This window comes from Neovison vison, chromosome 2, assembly GCF_020171115.1.
Source record: "Neovison vison isolate M4711 chromosome 2, ASM_NN_V1, whole genome shotgun sequence".
In the NCBI taxonomy this organism is placed as follows: domain Eukaryota; kingdom Metazoa; phylum Chordata; class Mammalia; order Carnivora; family Mustelidae; genus Neogale; species Neogale vison.
In genome coordinates, this window is record NC_058092.1 from 66,282,301 (window position 1) to 66,300,479 (window position 18,179).

Here is an 18,179-nt window from a genome sequence, read left to right on the forward strand (position 1 = left end):
ACCTCCTGAGATATGTTCCCATGAGATATCATGCGAAAAAAGGTGAATTCCCTTTTCCTCCCAAATATCTACCCACCGTTCCAGTCACCCAACCTCCCATACTCTCCACCTCCTTCTCCACTTATGCACACAGTCTCTTGCACCTAGATGCCTTCTGTTACAGGGCACAACCACATGTATTGTCAGGCCAGCATTCACTTGCCATTAAAGCAGTAGAGTTGGGAAATGGTAACTTACTAGATCTCTTACCAGTATTCCTCATGTCTTCCTCCCTCCCGAACTCACCCACCTTGCCTTCCTTCCTTTTTTTCCCTTTTCTTTTCCCCTGCTAAGGGCTTGATGCTCCCTAATGAGAAGTTTGGACACCGCTGCCTTGTTAGTTAAAGCAAAAGCGTGAATAATTTTCATGTGGGAGGGAGCATCCAACTCCCACGCTAACTGAGCCTCCTGTGAGAAGGTCCTGGGATGATGGCTGGCTGTGGATTCTACCTTTAGGGGTGGAGCTAACTCTGGACTGATGCACAGTGTTGGGGGGGACATGAATCATGGTTCTCCTTTGCTTATTATTTTCTAAAGCAAAGTACGCTCAAGCCGTTCAAGGTAAATGTGGTTTCTTGAGTAAGCATCAGTCTGGGTATGCCTTGAGAGTTTAGCTCTGCCACTGTGTCACCAGGTGAATGGGGACAAGTTACCCAACGAGGCTGGGCAAAGTTCCTATTACAAGCTGAAGGTTAAGAATCAAATGGCACTAAGTCCTCTATTATCTGTTATTGGTGCTTAACAAACCAATCCAAAATTCAGATATCAACAATACTTTATTCCTGCCTATGTGCCCATGTGGACTATAGGGGGTAAATAGACCTAGAGTACAACTGGGTGGTTCTGCTTCAGATGGAAGATCCAGCTGGAATTGCTTTGAGGGCCGAGCTCAGGTCAGCTCTGCCTATGAAAACTCTGGGCCCAGGCTGAGGGGGCAGCAGCTAACCTGGGGAAGCTCTCCTTATGGTGGCATCAAAGGCACAAAGTAATTAACAGCCCCTGCCAAGGCTCATTTTGCATCAGGTTTGCTGACATCCCATTGGTCAAAGTAAGCTGTGGGACTTTTTTCTGAAGTGGTGGTATAGTAGGAAGTATATTTCTTTTTTTTTTTTTTTTTTAAGATTTTATTTATTTATTTGACAGAGAGATCGCAAGTAGGCAGAGAGGCAGATAGAGAGAGAGGAGGCAGCAAGCTCCCTGCTTAGCAGAGAGCCCAATGTGGGGCACGATCCCAGGACCCTGAGATCATGACTTGAGCCAAAGGCAGAGGCTTTAACCCACTGAGCCACCCAGGCACCCCAGGAAGTATATTTCCTCCATTGAAGTATATTACCTCTATTGGGGTAGGGAGGAAGAGTATTGTACAGAATAAGATTATAAGCAGAATTACTTTTTCTAGATATGTATGTTTCCATTTTATGTGTTGGTACTTCCAAGGAGGGGTTCAACAGAATGCATTTGGGGCGGCAGTTCTTTTAATTGTGGAGATGAAGTTCTAGGAATAAAACAAAGCTTTGAATTTGCTAATCAAGTAAATGCCATGAAAAACTTTCTTATGTTGATTTTATTGTATCTGTCTTTAAAAAAAAAATCCATCAATTGACTTGTTAATGTTTATGGGCTGAGTGAAACTCAAGGTGCAATGCCATTGGGGTCCAGAGAGGATACGCGCATGGCAAGAAATTTGAGGTAGAGTCTCTGAGGGAAACATTACTATCCCATTTTATGTAATGGTGTCTGATTAGAAAAGTAGCATAAGCAGATATTAATTTGCCCAGAATATATATTTATGTGTGCAAAAATATAACTTCCTTTTCCTATAACTGAACTTAACTTCCATTTCAAGACATCTTCCCATCCAAAGGCAGGAAAGGTGTTTATTTTTCTCCTTACACTTGAAGGTACATTCAGTCAAATTCAGGGATTATTCTTTTGGGGAGGGGCCGTTTCAGGTTTAAAGTAAAAGGAAATCAAGATGTTCTCCCTCCTCCTTATTCTCCTTGAGGATAATTCTCAGTCCCGGGGCAATGACCCAGCACTGTGGTGTCAGTGAGCCGGCGGTTCTGCCGTTTGCTGGCGTCCAGTGAGGTCATCAGACCACCTGTGGGGCCGTCGCAGGGTATCTTCCCTTTATGCCTTCAGAGTTTGGAAGTCGAGTGTATAAAATCAGACTGTAGATAAAATCTCCCTTCTCAATTCTGAGGAGCCCTGGGTGAACCTTGTTTCTGCAAACTCATGCCATGCTTAAGATATGAAAAGCAAAAGCAAACAAAAAATGTTGGCAATTCTTGGCATCCTATTAGGGCATGGAGAAGCCCTGTGAGGAGGGCTTAGAGGGTTTCTCTTGGGGAATCTCTGTGTAGATGCCCTCTCTTCTCTCTTAGGCTCTTCCCCAGGACTCCAGAAAGGTGATGAGTCACCTACCTCCCGGTCTGCAGATTCCTCGATTTATCTTGGCCTTCGATTATTCCTCCTCCCCAGGGACTCTAAGGCTATAGGTTGGGCTTAGGCCAGTGGGCCACTAACTAACTCTTCTTTCTTCCAAGCTTGGATGATCTTTATTAAGCCGGCCATAGTTGCCGAGGAAAGAGTGTTTTCCCATGTTATTTTAAATATTTCTACTCTTTCCCATGAATTTACCAAATGACCTGGCTTTTTTGATCTTTGGAACCGAGAACCTGACATCTCTCTTCACCAATCCTACTCACCCTAGAGGTGAAGAGCTGCCCTGAGGAAAGCTGATCGAAGGGCAAAAAGGAAGGAAGAGGGCAACATGCCAGTCCGTTTATCTCCCTATATCATGCCATCTCAGCAGTCTTAGAAAATAGAGAAAATATACTTTAACAACAGTCATGGTTTGCCATGGTAAGTCTCCTCAGTATTTTCGAGTATTTTCTCAACCTCATCTCATGTAATTCTCACAGGTGGCTCTCTGGGCTGGAGCTGATTGGCAGCTGTGGAAGTGTGGCTAAGCTCTGTTACTTAATGAGCTGTGTCTCCTGGGACTGTTGCTTTCACAGGGCGGGGAATCTGGGTACCCAAGCTGCTGGAAACACCTTAGAGAAAAGACTGTATCTTTTCAAGCATAATCCTTTTTTTCTTTTTTTAATTCATAAATATGAAATTGCTAAATAGCAGTGGATATTTATTGAGGCTTTGCCAGATGTACTAAAAGATGATTCCATTCATAGGGATTTAGCGTCTCAGAAAACTTCAAGGATTCAACCTAAAAGGCAGAGCTATTTAAGCCCACAAGCATACGATTCTGTCTCCTCCACCTTCCGCTTGCCCACTCTATGGGCTCTTAAAGCTGGGTGTCCTCAGTGAGCCTAAACCTAGGTTTGGCCTCCCGTATAAGTATAGAGACTAAAAAGCGTGCAAGGAAAAACTGAAAGAAAAATTTCGCTTTGTACCGTAAATAATTATTAGGGCACGAGTCCATCTGATGTTCACAGAATGGGAAGCAAAGTCATTCTCTTGTTACAGACTGGTGTCTGATAAAGCCTTAATTCAAATCCTGTCCCCACAATGCATTTAAACCATGTGACCTCAAGCTTTCTGCGACTCAGTTCACTCATCTCTAAAATGGGAATAATAAAAACAACTACTTCATTATTTTGTTACCATGTAACCAAACTTTCTGTGGCTCAGCTCACTCATCTCTAAAACGGGAATAATAAAAACAAGTACTTCATTGTTTTGTTACGATTAAGTGAATAAATATAGGAGCTAGGCCATTTATGGGTTTAGAGAAAATATGGCTTTGTATTGCTATGGTATAACTCCTTATAAAGGAATTGGGACAATTTCTTTTTTTCCTTTCTTTCTTCCTTCCTTCCCTGCCCTCTTCCTTTCTTTCTTCCTTCCCTTCATTGTTCCCTCCTTTATTTGAAACTACCATTTTCTATAATTTTTCTTATCAACGAAGATTGTTTTGGTTGGCCCAGTGTTCCACCACCGCCAACAATTACCGATGTTTCTTAATTTTATTTCTATATTTAAAAAATAACCTTTTCATTTTGGAATTAATTTTAGACTTAGAGGAAGTAAGTAAATATAGTAAAAAGGATGTCCCATATATCCATTACCCATTTTACCTTAATGTCTTACCTAATCATGGGACTTTTGTTCAAACTAAGAGATTAACATTGGTATATTACTATTAACTAAACTAAAAACTCTATTTGGAGTCCACCAGTTTTTCTGTCAGTGTCATTTTTCTATGTCAGGATTCAATGCAAGATATTGGATTGTATTTAGTTATTTCTATTTTTTAAAGAAAATATATATTCATAAAATACAAATCTTTTTTTTTAAAGATTTTATTTATTTATTTGACAGACAGAGATCACAAGTAGACGGAGAGGCAGGCAGAGAGAGAGAAAGGGAAGTAGGCTCCCTGCTGAGCAGAGAGCCCTATTTGGGACTCGATCTCAGGACTCTGGGATCATGACCTGAGCCGAAGGCAGAGGCTTTAACCCACTGAGCCACCCAGGCGCCCATAAAATACAAATCTTGAGAAAAAATGAAACCAACCACCATTGATTTGTTTATAACACACTGATTTTGATAAATTAAGCAAAAGTGGCAAGAAATTAGAAAGTTTTGATTCTTAGGTCCCATTGATATGACTGTATTCTGTATGAATAAAGTCCTAACCCACTTTTGTATTTCTAAAATTGCTTAAGAAAATAAGTAGAGTGATGCCAAAAACTATGATTATTCATTCAGTCAGGATCTTTTAAGGTAACTGTCAGGAGAGATATGATACACATTATAAATGTCATTAATTATGTATAGTCATTTAAGTGTTTGGATTTTAGTTTAATTGGGATAAATGCTACTTAGTTTTAATTTGTATAAGAATAATGCAAATAATATACAAATTATCTTATTAGATTGTAGTTTGATATTCACTTAATTTTTATTACTTGAATGGTAAAGTTACTCAACTTTTTTTGCTTAAATTTGATCATTTGAAAATAAAGAGATAGATGTAGATGGTCTTGAAGGCTCAGTTAATCCTGGAAATCCCCTATGTTTTATTTTATTGTATGTTTTGAGTTATATTTTCCATATTTTATTTATTTCATATTTCATTTCACAGTCAATCATGCATGGCTTAAGTCTGCTAAATATTTTTCTTGAATTCTCTTGGAAAAATAAGTTCTTTGATATCTATAGAGCATTACATTTGTCCGTGGATTTGACCATTTGGTTTCAATAGGTGCTGGTAAATTTAAGGTTTGCTTTTTTAAGTCTTAAGAGGAGCACTCTGCTCAGGGATAGATGAGGAAGTGTGGCTTGGAAATGATGCTTCTACACAAAGACAACATGTACGGCTCACCTCAGAGTCTCTCAAGAACCTCAGCGGTATCTCTGAGCCTCATCTTCTAGTCTCAGTGTAAATACCAAAGAGTGTCCTTGAGAAGCTACAGCTTTGGCTAATCAAAGTTCAACCTCCTTCTGTGCTTTATCCCACTTTTTCTTTTTTAACCATAAGTATGTACTTGTGTTTTTTGGGAGGTCCCTTGGAAGCACCATTATGGCTTACAAAGTGGCATTTTTATTTATTTATTTATTTATTTATTTGACAGAGAGAAATCACAAGCAGATGGAGAGGCAGGCAGAGAGTGAGAGAGGGAAGCAGGCTCCCTGCTGAGCAGAGAGCCCGACGCGGGACTCGATCCCAGGACCCTGAGATCATGACCCGAGCTGAAGGCAGCGGCCTAACCCACTGAGCCACCCAGGCGCCCCAAAGTGGCATTTTTGGTCCACCACCCATCATCCTCCATAAAGGCCTGATGAACTTGTAGGTTTTAGTTGAGACCCTCCTCAGATTTCTTTGTGACCTGGATGTATGTCACATGGAAATATTCCAGGCGGACCTCTGGCCTTCTGTCAAGTGCAGAGAGGGCTTGCTGTAGTCTTTTTAGGTACTCATTCTCCCACAGAGTATATTACATGAAATTTCTGCTTACTACATTTTGTTTCAGTTTTCAACTGGTTCTGGAGATATAAACTGAGTCATGTTTTCCTGAGGGGGTAATGGATCCAAGAGTGATCCTCTGGGCTTGGAGAACTATACTGCAGTGTTTTAGAATCTGTCATTTATAAACAGTATAAATTCTTCCACTTATTTTTGAAAAGTGGTTTTAGAAATGAGTCTGGTGTTTGGGACTGAGTGCAGTTTTGAAAATTACATTTTAGCTTCATTCTGGCTTGCTGGAATTTGTTTAAACATGCATATTTTTCTACAACATGTCCCATATCTGACAAGAAAGGTGAACAACTCTGATTGCTACCGTAACAGGATATTTTTATAGTCTGTCTGTGAAATGTAAGTAGTCGTAAGTTAACTGATGTTATAATACACTTGTTTAATCCATAGCGCGTGGTTAGATTCTGTCCCTCAAGAAAGACTATCTATCCATTTTACCATCCTGTCGCTGAACATATGGTATGGTTTTTCTGTCACCAAACATGGTGTCTAGTAGTGTTAGAGTGGCCTGGAAACCCTCTGCCACATGGCAGAAATCTGTGTTTTCTACTGCCTTGGTATATTTTCCTGTCCATCAGTTCTCTGTAGGTTTCTAAATGTTCTTCAACTTCCTCTGGATTTTCTCACCTCCATAGTTGGCTCACATCACTTCCTCCTTCTGGAATGTCCATGTCTGCCATCACAGCTCTGAGGCATCGCCCATGGTTCAGGGCTATACTGACCTGCCACCCCCATGAAGCACGCGCAGAGTCCAGCAGGGCCCTGACAAGTTGTGGTTACTGAACACGTGTTCATTCTCTCCTTCCTTCTTCCTCTCTTTTGTCAGTGTATCCTCCCAGTCCAAAATACCTTTTTCCTTCTCAAGCGTCGCGTATTTTAGTAGTGGCAGAACAATGACTCTCCCAGCTTAATTTTGTTTCTTCTAGCCAGAAGGAACCATCCTTTGTTTATGGTCTCTCAAGGGGCCTGACGCTGAAGTCTTCACTGTTCTCCTTGCACACAGACTTTCCTCCTTTGACAGCAGATTCATGCTGGTTTGTTTGGTCACCTCTTTGTATCTGGACTAGTCCTGCGGGGCATGGTTCTTCTTCTATCAGATGGTAAGCTCCTGGAGAGCAGGTTTCACGCTGAGTCATTTTATCCTTGAAAGTACAAGGACAGTACTATGCACATAGTGCTTGCTAAATCCTTACTGGCCTGTTTAGCCAGTGCCCAGGACCATAGCACATTTCACAGTTCCATAGAAAATGACATTTACTGTCCACTTTTTAGAAGTTTTTATTTTTATTTACTTATTTGTTTGTTTGTTTATTTATATTAATCTCTATTCCCAATATGGGGCTTGAACTCATGACCCCAAGATCAAGAGTTGCATGCTCCTCTGTCTGAGCCAGCCAGCTGCCCCGAACTGTCCACTTTTTAGAAGAGGAATATATCTCATTAGATTAGAAACAGAGAGAGAATGGGTTGAGGGGGGTGGCGTCATGGAACTTAGATCACATTCTAAACCTGGATAAGAGGAGGCTGGTGATGTTGATAAGGTAGGGAGAAATTAGCAAAGATTTGAAATATTTGTTTCAGAAAAAAATTGATAATCCTGTTATCATTGGTTTAAACTCTGTTTCTGAGTTGCATGTCAGTTGTGTTTATATTTTTCCAGTCACTGAGGCTTTTCCTCTTTCCATTTTAGTATGTCACAAAATTTAGTGCTCCTTAAAAGATTAAGAAGTGGAAACACCATGGGATAAACAAAAATTGGCTTCACTTATAATTTTTTTTAAGATTTTATTTATTTGAGAGTGGGAGAGACAGCACAAGTGGGGGGTTGGGAAGAAGGAGAGAGAGAAGAGGACCCCTTGGTGAGCAGGGAGCCCTACATGGAGCTCGATCCCAGGACCTCAAGATCACGACCAGAGCAGAAGGCAGACGCTTAACCAAATGAACTACCCAGGTGCCCCTACTTATAAGTTTTTAGTTCATTTTTTAAACTTAGAAAAATTTTTAGTCAGTTTATTTAAATTAAAAAAAAATTATCCATTTCTTCACCTCCCCACCCCTAGCTTCTTGCACCCACCAAGCTGTTCTCTATATTTATGAGATTAGGTTTTTGCTTTATTGGTGATTCCACATATAAGAGAGACATATGGTATTTGTCTTTGTTTGACTTATTTCACTTAGCATAATGCCCTTGAGGGCAATCCATGGTGTCACAAATGGCAAAATTTCATTCTTCTTTATGGCTGAATAATATTCCATTATATATATGCATGTATATATATGCCCATAACTTATCCATTCATGCATCGGTAGACACTGAGGTTGGTTCTATATCTTCGCCTTTTGTAAGTAATGCTGCGGTGGACATGGAATGTCCATGCATGCAAAAAGACATGCATTTGTCTTTTTGAATTAGTGTTTTTCTTTTCTTCAGATAAGTATACAGAAGTAGAATTGCTGGATTATATGGTAGTTCTGTTTTTAATATTTTGAGGAAATTCCGTACTGTTTTTCATAGCAGTTGCACAAATTTACATTCCTGCCAACAGTGCACAAGGGTTTTCTTTTCTCCACAGTCTTGCTAACACTAGTTATTTCTAGTCTTTTTGATAATAACCATTCCAGCAGGTGTGAGATGATATCTCATTGTGGGTTTGACCTGCTTTCCCTCATGATGAGTGATGCTGTACATCTTTTCATGTACTGGTTGGTCATGTATATGTCTTCTTTGAAAAGATGTTTATTCATCTTCTCCTCATTTTTTTTTTTTTTGCTTTTGAGTTGTATGAGTTCTTCATGTATTTTGGATATTGATCTCTTATCAGTTAATTGGTTTGCAAATATTTTCTTCCAGTCAGTAAGTTACCTTTTTATTTTGTTGATGGTTCTCTTTGCTGTGCAGAAGCTTTTAGTTTGATGCAGTCCCATTTATTTACTTTTGCTTTTTTTTTTGTTTGATTTTTGGTGTCAGATTAAAAAAATCATTATCAAGATTTATGTCAGAGAGCTTATCACCTATCTTCTAGGAGTTTTATAGTTTAAGGTCTTTCATTCAAGTCTTTAATCCATTTAAAATTAATTTTTGTGTATGGGATAAGATAATGTTCCAGTTTCACTCCTTAGTATGTGGCTGTCCATTTCCCCAACACCATTTATTGAAGAGACTGTCCTTTTCACATTGTATATTCCTGCTTCTTTGTCACAAATTAATTGACCATATATGTGTGGGTTGATTTCTTATTTTGTTTCATTGATACTTGTGTCTGTTTTTATGCCAGTACTATGCTATTTTAATTACTCTAGCTTTGTAATATAGTGATGTCTCCAGCTTTGTTCTTCTTTCTCAAGATTGCTATGGCTGTTTGGGTCTTTTATAGTTCCATATACACTTAATCTTAGGATTGTTTGTTCTGTTTCTGTGAAAAATATTGTTGGAATTTTGATAGGGATTGAATTGAATCTGTAGATTGCTTTGAGCAGTATAGGCATTTTAATAATATGAATTCTTCCAATCCATGACTGCAGAACATCTTTCCTTTTATTTGTGTCTTCTTTAATTCCTTGCATTAATGTCTTTTAGTTTTCAGTATACAGGTCTTTCACCTCCCTGGTTAAATTTATCATTAGGTATTTTATTATTTTTGATGCAATTATAAATGGGATTGTTTTCTTAATTCCTCATTCTCATAGTTTGTTGTTAGTGTAAAGAAACAAAACAGACTTTTGTGTATTGATTTTGTATGCTACAACTTTACTTAATGTGTTTATCAATTCTAATAGTAAAGATGGAGTCTTTAGGGTGGGTGTTTATATATAATATCATGTCATCTGCAAATATTGACAGTTATATTTCTTTCTTTCCAATTTGGATGACTTTTGTAACTTTTTCTTGCAAATTGCTCTATATAGGACTTCCAATATTAAGTTGCATGAAAGTGGAAAGAGCGGACATTCTTTTGTCCCTGATCTAAGAGGAAAAGCTTTCAGCTTTCCTCCAAAGAATATGATGTTATCTTGGACTTGTCATATATGACCTTTATTATGTAGAGGTACATTCCTTCTATACTTAATTAGTTGAGATTTATTATTGTAAATGGAAGTTGAATTTTGTCAAATGTTTTTTCTACATCTATTGAGATGATCACACAATTTTTATTCTTCATTTTGTTAATGTGGCACACCATATTGACTGATCTGTGGATGTTAAACCATTTTTGCATTCCTGAACTAAGTCCCAGTTGATCATGATATATGATCCTTTTAGCGTATTGTTGAATTTAATTTGTTAACATTTTGCTGAAGACTATCCATGTGCTCATCAGTGATCTTGGCGTGTAAGTTTCCTTTTTGTGGTATCCTTGTCTGGTTTTGGTATCAGGATAATGCTGGCCTCAAAAACGAGTTTATAAGAGTTCTCCCCTCTATTATTTTAGAAGAGTTTGAGAAGGATTGGTATTAATTTCCTTCTTAAATGTTGTGTAGAACTCACCAGTAAAGTTGTCTTGTCCTGGACTTTTGTTGTTGTTGTTGGGAGGTTTTTGATTACTGATTTCAATCTCCTTGCTTGCAATTGGTCTGCTCAGATTTTCTATTTCATTGCACTTCAGTCTATGTTTCTAGGAATTAATCATTTTGTCTAGGTTGTCCAAATTGTTGCCATATAATTATTTATAGTAGTCTCTTATAATCCTTTGTATTTCTGAGGCATCAGTTGTAAAATCTCTCTTTCATTTTTGATATTATTTAGTTGGGTCATTTCTTTTTCTCATGGTGAGTCTAGGCAAACTCTTATCAATTTTGTTTATCTGTTCAGAGAACTAGCTCTTATTCATTGATTTTATTAACTGTCTTTTAAATAACTATTTCATTTATTTCTGCTCTGTGTTATTTCCTCCCTTCTAACTTTGGGATTTGTTTTTTTTACTAGTTCCTTGAGGTATGATGTTAGGTGTTTTATTTGAGACAGACTTTTTGTTTGTTTGTTTCTGAGGTACGCTATTTATTTATTTATTTATTGCTATAAACTTTCCTCCTAGAACTACTTTTGCTGCATCTCATAAATTTTGGTATATTAGGTTTCCATTTTTGTTTGCCTTAAGGTATTTTTTTGAATTCATTTGTGAGAAATATATTTATACATTGATATATTTCTTTAGAAATAGCAACTCCATGAAACAGGTAAGACCTGTGGCTCAATAGGGTTTAATGGCTCATCCGTGTCATCTAGTGAATAAGTTGTAGGCTCATAGGCAAAATAAAGTCTTAGGACTACAAGACCAGTGTGCTCCCCACTCCATGATGACCTTCTTTGTGAAATACCCTAAGAATGGGAAACATACACATGCAGCTCCTTAGAAGTGAAAAAAGGTATTTATTTAAAAAATCAAAAGGAGCTCTGGAATAGTCACTCACTCTATAGCATCATTTTGCTTCATTTTCCCCAGGATGAGAACTACTAGAATTGTTTTATTGTTGATAAGATTGTTTCCATGATTTCCTTTATTTTGAAAAAATAATCTTTCATCTAGCTAAATTTTTGGCAGCCTGTGACCAAGGTAAAGACACCATATGACTAATCTTTTTGGAATGAGAAGTTGAAGATCAGATAAAATTAAATGTCTTTGACACTATCACCCAAGAGACCAGTGCTTCACTACTGATGAGACGTTAAGTCTCTGAGTTTAGTCCTGTGTACATTCTTAACCCACCACTAATGTCCATCTACTGAGCATGCTTCTTGTCTGGCCTCAGTGCTCTAGTTGCAAAGCAGTAAATGGCAAACTGCTTTTTCTTTTACCTTCCTTGAAGGTCATGCTAGCAATAGTGGTGCCTTCTTATTACAGGGAAGACAAAGATGTAGCTGTATTTTCAGATGCCCACAGTTGTGGCCATCATTTTTCACAAAAGCAAATGAAGATTTAAATTCCAAGGCTTGTGGGGTTGTGCTTGGGTTTCATTATGGCTGGTGTGCTGATGCATCCGTTCAACCTGTCTTTCTTCTAAAGATGTGCAGTCCATCACAAAGCAATGGCACTAATGAGCCTTCTAAACAACCAGGATCACACTTTCTAATAAGGAATGGAAAATGAGAACTACGATGTCTTGCCTGTCAGAAAGAAAAAGGAATGTGAGAGATATAAAGTCCTGCCTCGTGTAAATTGGTATTTGCCTTTCCAAATGACATGTTTGTTAGTAAGGTATACAAAGATGTCTTAGCAGGTATTGGAGAGAGCCTTAGGGTCTGCTGGTGTGCAGCAAGTAATCAAAAAAATCTGAACTTGAGGTGGGGCAAAGGGACAGTGGGAGGAAATAAAAGCTGTTACATATTGTTTTTCTTTCTAAAGGTTCCTTTATGCCTATAGTGATAAACCCTAAAACTGACTGTGAGAACACTACCAACATTTCAGACATTTTATAGGCTCTGCCTAACTATATAGTAGAATGAATCACAGCTGACTTAACCTGATAATTAATTGTTTTTCAATAGAAAAGGGCTTTAAAAATACAGACATATGAGGACACCCAGCAGTTTTGGGGTCATTTGTCCAGATGAAAAATAGTAGATATGTGGGGACCACATTGCCAGCACCCAATTTAATCTTCATTCTGAAGACCATCTTGATCTTAGCTTAAGAAATGCTTTGGGCAAATTCTGTTAGAGAAATGTGATTTGGATACCAAACTCCTCATACAGTGGATACAGTTGTTCAATCTGACAAATGGAGAAGAATATTTAAAAAAAAAACAAACACAGAGTCAAATTCCTTTAGAGAGCAGGAACTAGCATTATGTCTATTTACTAATAATCAGAAAAATGGTCTTTGTAGCATAGAAGGTCCCTGAAAGCTTTAGGGTAACTCTAACCAGTCTCAATTACTAATTTGTATTATACTTTGAGATTAGTTCTTGGGTTAGGAGTAAAAAGGTTGCAATTTTTTTCTCTTCTATGCTGGGAAACATGAAAGACCAAAAAAAAAAATAGAGTATTTTTAGTAGGCTAAATATGAAATACTTCATACAATGAAATATTAAAGGTACCCATTTCTTGTTTCTTTTCATCTGAGCATGATTTAAAAAGGGGATAATGTGATTATATTTTTGAAGAGGAGGGAGCAGAATTTCTGGGTAATCTTATGCTCAGCTTGATTGCTTTATTGATAAGAAAGGAGGACGTGTGAATGTATATTTTATGAGTAATGCATTTATTAAGCACAGACGGTACATAATGCATTAGGCTTTATGTGAATTGCATTGGATTTATCTTTCTTTTAGAGCATATTTTAAAAATGTTTTACTGCATCTATTATAACCCCTTTATAGCTAGGGTGTTACTCCATGGTAATAGTGGTTTAGCATTTTAGAGCAACTTCTAAGATGCTATTCAAAGGAAAAAAAGGTTGTTCAGGCATGCATAATCAATATCAACATCTCTGGTCTGTCCATTTTCCCTGTTCCTTGAACAATGCATCTTTTCCTTTTGTAATTTTCTAGTCAGTCAAGTTTACTGACAAATCTGTGAAGAAAGTGGAATGATTATAAATTAATAGTAGGAGAAATAAACAGATCTAAAAATAGTTTGCAAGGTAGAGCCAAATGTCTTAGTCCGACAGAAGTAGCGTGAAGCTTGAGAGTGTGTCATATTCTCTGACAGAGTGAAGCCTACTCCTGATTGCTCTTTGTTGAGAACGAACAGCCTCCTGCAGACAACTGGAGTTGGCTTCCACAGCCAGCCTGGGAAAGGACCGTTGTGGAAATTATGTGCCAGCCACCTGTTTTCCCTTAATCACTGCCTGCGTATTAGCTAATATATTAGCTCTAAATTTATCGTAAGTTCATTCATAAGGATAAAACCTTTGGAGATTTTTCAGAGTTTTATAAACTTCTAATTAAAATTTTCCCTATATTCTCAAATCTGCCATTGCATTTGTCAGTTTTAGCATTAACCTGACCACATGGCTTTATCATCTGCAGCATGAATAAGCCATATCCTTTAATGCTGAAATAATCTAAATGGAATAATATGATTCATCCTCCCAATAAAAATTTTCAGCTGTTTGGAGGTTTATCATGGTGTAGAGATGAGTATTAGAGCCTCCATTTGGATTAAGTTTGCATAGCTAGAATGTGCAAAGCTTTCTTAATTTTTTTTCCTGGCTTTGCTATTTATGAGCAATATATTTCATATGAAGAAAGTTTAGAACTGTTTAAAACAGTCCAAATTACACTGTGGATTTGGGCTGGGACTCTCAGCATCATCTGTTTGCCAAATCAAGCAATATTAAGGTCGTCTTAGAATTATACTTCTTTGATCAATCTAACCCCAATGTTTCAAGCACATAAAGTGTCATACATGTTATCCCAATGGTGTGTGTTATATACAATTTGATATAAAGAAAGAGATGTTGAGAGTCAGATGTCTGACTGCAAGATTCTGAATTAATCTCATTCATCTGCTCTTCTTCCCTACTGAACTTTAGTGTACATTCTTCCCAAGGTTGGCATTATGTTTTTTGCACAGGGAGATTTGATTGGCAGGGGAGTCCATGTCACCATTGAGAAAGGAAAGATATCGGCTATTTCCATTACCATATCTATAACAATCATCTTTTTCTAGAATCTTCTAGTAATGCCCACTGTGATGGGAACATCAGATTGTACATAGGCCTGCTTATTGTCAGCACATTTCCAATGCTTTACATTTCATTGGGCCAACACTGACTGTTTTGCTTACATCTATACAGCCACTTGGCTGGCATAGCGACTGATGCATATTAGGTACTTAATACATATTTATGGAAATGAATGAGTGATATAGCTGTTTTTTGCCATATTTGCTTGACTCAGGGTAATTGCTTAGAGTAGACATCTCTGTTACAGTTACTATGACTGTGTAACAAACCCAAACTTTGTGATTTAAAATAACATTTAGCAGTGCCTGGGTGGTTCAGTTGGTTAAGCATCTGACTCTTGATTTTGGCACAGGTCATGATCTTGGGTCAGGTCATGATCTTGGGGTCATGGGATAGAGTCCCATGTTGGGCTCTGCGTGGAGTTTGCTTAGGATTCTCTCTCTCCCTCTCCCTCTGCACCTCCCCGATTAGGTGTGCTCTCTAAACAAACAAACAAATAAATAAAATCTTAAAAAAAAAACCCAACAACATTTATTTTTCTTACAAAACAAGAATCAGCAATTTGGTCTTTCCACTCATCATGGTGGAGGCAGAACAATGGTTAGGGGCTGCAATTATCTGAAGATTTCTGACTCAATGTGTCTGAGGGCTGGACTGGAAAGACTCAAATTGCTAAGGCCTAGAACAGCTCGGGGTCCTTGGGCATTTCTCTCTTTCTCTATGTAGTCTGGCTGAATTAAAGTTTCATTATAGCTGCACTCTTAAAGGGTGGTTTAGAGTGTCAAAAGCATGTGTCTCAAGGGAAACAAACAAATAAACCCAAGGTGCCTGGGTGGTTCAGTTGGTTAAGCGACTGTCCTCAGCTCAGATCATGATCCTGGAGTCCCAGGATCAAGTCCCACATCAGGGTCCCTCCTCAGCAGAGAATCCGCTTCTTCCTCTGACCTTCTTTCTTCATGTTCTCTGTCTCTAATTTTCTCTCTCTCAAATAAATAAATAAAATCTTTAAAAAAAAGGGCCAAATCATTTTTTGTAGCTTGGCCTAGGAAGTCACATAGCATCATTTCTGCTGTATTCTGTTGGTGGAGGCAATTACAAAGGTCCACCCAAGTTATAGGGGGATACACATAGATCCCACCTCCTGATGAAGGAACATGAACATCATATTCTAAGAGCATGTGGAATAAGCTACATCTGGCTGTAGACACTTTTAGAAAAACATTATCTGTCATAATTCTCAACCTTGTGTTATTATTTTACTTGAGGAGTATAGGAAGATTTTAGATCAGAAATCCACCAATCTCTTTTCTAGAAATGAGAAAGTAACAAAAGCTTAAGTGAATAAAAATCTTATTAGGACTCTGGCCAACACGAATTTCCCATTTACTATTTCTAGGGAGATGCAAGATTATTCACATTCTACCAACCCTGAGAAAATTTTAAGTTTTGATTTTGGGTAAATTCCAGTTCTTAGAAGAGTAGAGAAAGTAGAATAAAAACATTCATAATCTACTTTCTTATTATCTGAAGAATGTGAAGTACAATATTATCTGAAGAACATGAGAATTTAATGGCAAACTTCAGAACCATTTTCTGCTATAGTATTATCCAAATTCTAGCCCAATCCTTGAAAATGCCGTTGTGATAGTATGCATTATCATCTTACCCTTGACCTTTACAGATCATGGTGTTTCTAGTCAGAAAAAAAAAAAAAGGATTCTTCACTTCACTTATAGAGTCTAGAATAACATCTGTCAGATCATAGTATAAATAAAGGTTTATTAAATTCATGCGCTACTCACATAAGTCAATGCACTAGCTTATAATAACAGAGCCACTGGCCTTGGTTGCGGTAAAATCAGAAAAGGATTTTTAAAGGATGCTTAGCTGTTTTCTGTTACTTTTTACAATTTCAGAAGATATTTTAAAATTGATTTTTAATTTCTACATTTGGAACATATAAAATAAAAAGTTCTCCAATTTGAATTTTAAGAAATCATGATGGAAAGGAAAGAGTCCTCAAATGATGGCACAGAGTTAGGTTTAAGTCTCTACCAAACCACAAATTCTGCAACCCAGTCACATCACTTAAACCCCTCATGGACTTGCTTCTCAGGCGGAGTAACTGAATGCATGGCAAGAGGAAGAAATGAAAGAATTGTTAAATGACTAACTAGGCCTGAAAGAAAACTCATAGGTTCCAATCCATAAGAGACCCTCGAACATGGCCAGGGTGCTAGAACCTTGGTGAAATAAAATGGAATGTGTTTATCCTTACCTCTCAGGGAGAAATGGAATGTGGATAAAAGGAATAATGCACTTTGATAAACTCCTTTGGTGGGGCATGAAACCCAACAAAGGCTGGAAACAGAATTTTCTTCTAAGGTGGCAGGGCTTTGGTTTTGTGGAGTGAAGACAGTGAACCAGGTTTAAAGCATTTCATTTGGGGGCCTTAAGGGAAGAAAAGTTAGGCTCCGCTGTCCCAAGGGAACGTCATTCTCTACTTTCCCCAGTGCTGCTTGGCCTTCCCTCCTCCCTTTCTCCCCTTTCTCTATCAGCCAACATTTATCAGCCACTTACTTTGGGCCAGCTGGTGTTTTTAAGAGCTTTCTATATAGTGACCCATTTATAAATGAATGTTGGACACTTGCTTAATGAATATTTATTAGCCTGTGTAGACACTATGCTGGAGCAATTACGTGTTACTCGTTTACTCAGACTTTCACTTCTGTCCTGTTCTGGGTCTTGGTTTTGCTGAAATCATGAGGGAATGAGCAGGAACCTCTCTTAGAACTCAGTCCGTTCACTTCTTCAGGTTTTCTTTGATTCGTCATCTCTTAAGGTCTTTGACCAGTTAAACTCCAGAAACCAAAACACCAAAACACCCAAACAAAACAACCCCCCCCCATAAAAGGAGGAGGAACAACAGATACCATCACATTACCACTATAAGGAAGAGGTTAGTTTCTTTGCAAACCAAGATACTATGTTAGGTGAGGTAAACTACCACGGCATTGTGGTCAGAACCAGAACAAATGATAAAACTAGTGAAATGTCAAGATCAAATACAAAAGTGGAATGAGCAATTAGCTATTGAGGGATTCTGAGATTAGGAAGCTGAGATCATTGAAATGGATGTTACTAGAGTCTGAATATTTGTTAAGGAAGATATCATAAGAATTTTAAAACTATGCAGACTTTGGACAAGTTATTAAGTCAGATGTATAATGCAAATATGGAGTTTTCAATAAAAATGATTATTCACGTTTTTCCAGTAAAAACCATGTCTCCGGAAGGAGCAGCCTTATCTTTTTTTCTTTATGTCCCCAGCACTTAATGTGTTATTGGCTTGCAATGGGAGGTCAAGTAATAGTTGTGAAAGAATTAAAAAGAAAATCCATTTGCAAAAACATTAAGAATACACAAGAATAACATTAAAAATCAGAAAGAATTAAAGTTTAAATCATTTTTCATTAAGATATCACTCTAGATCTCTAGTTTATGTAGAAGTA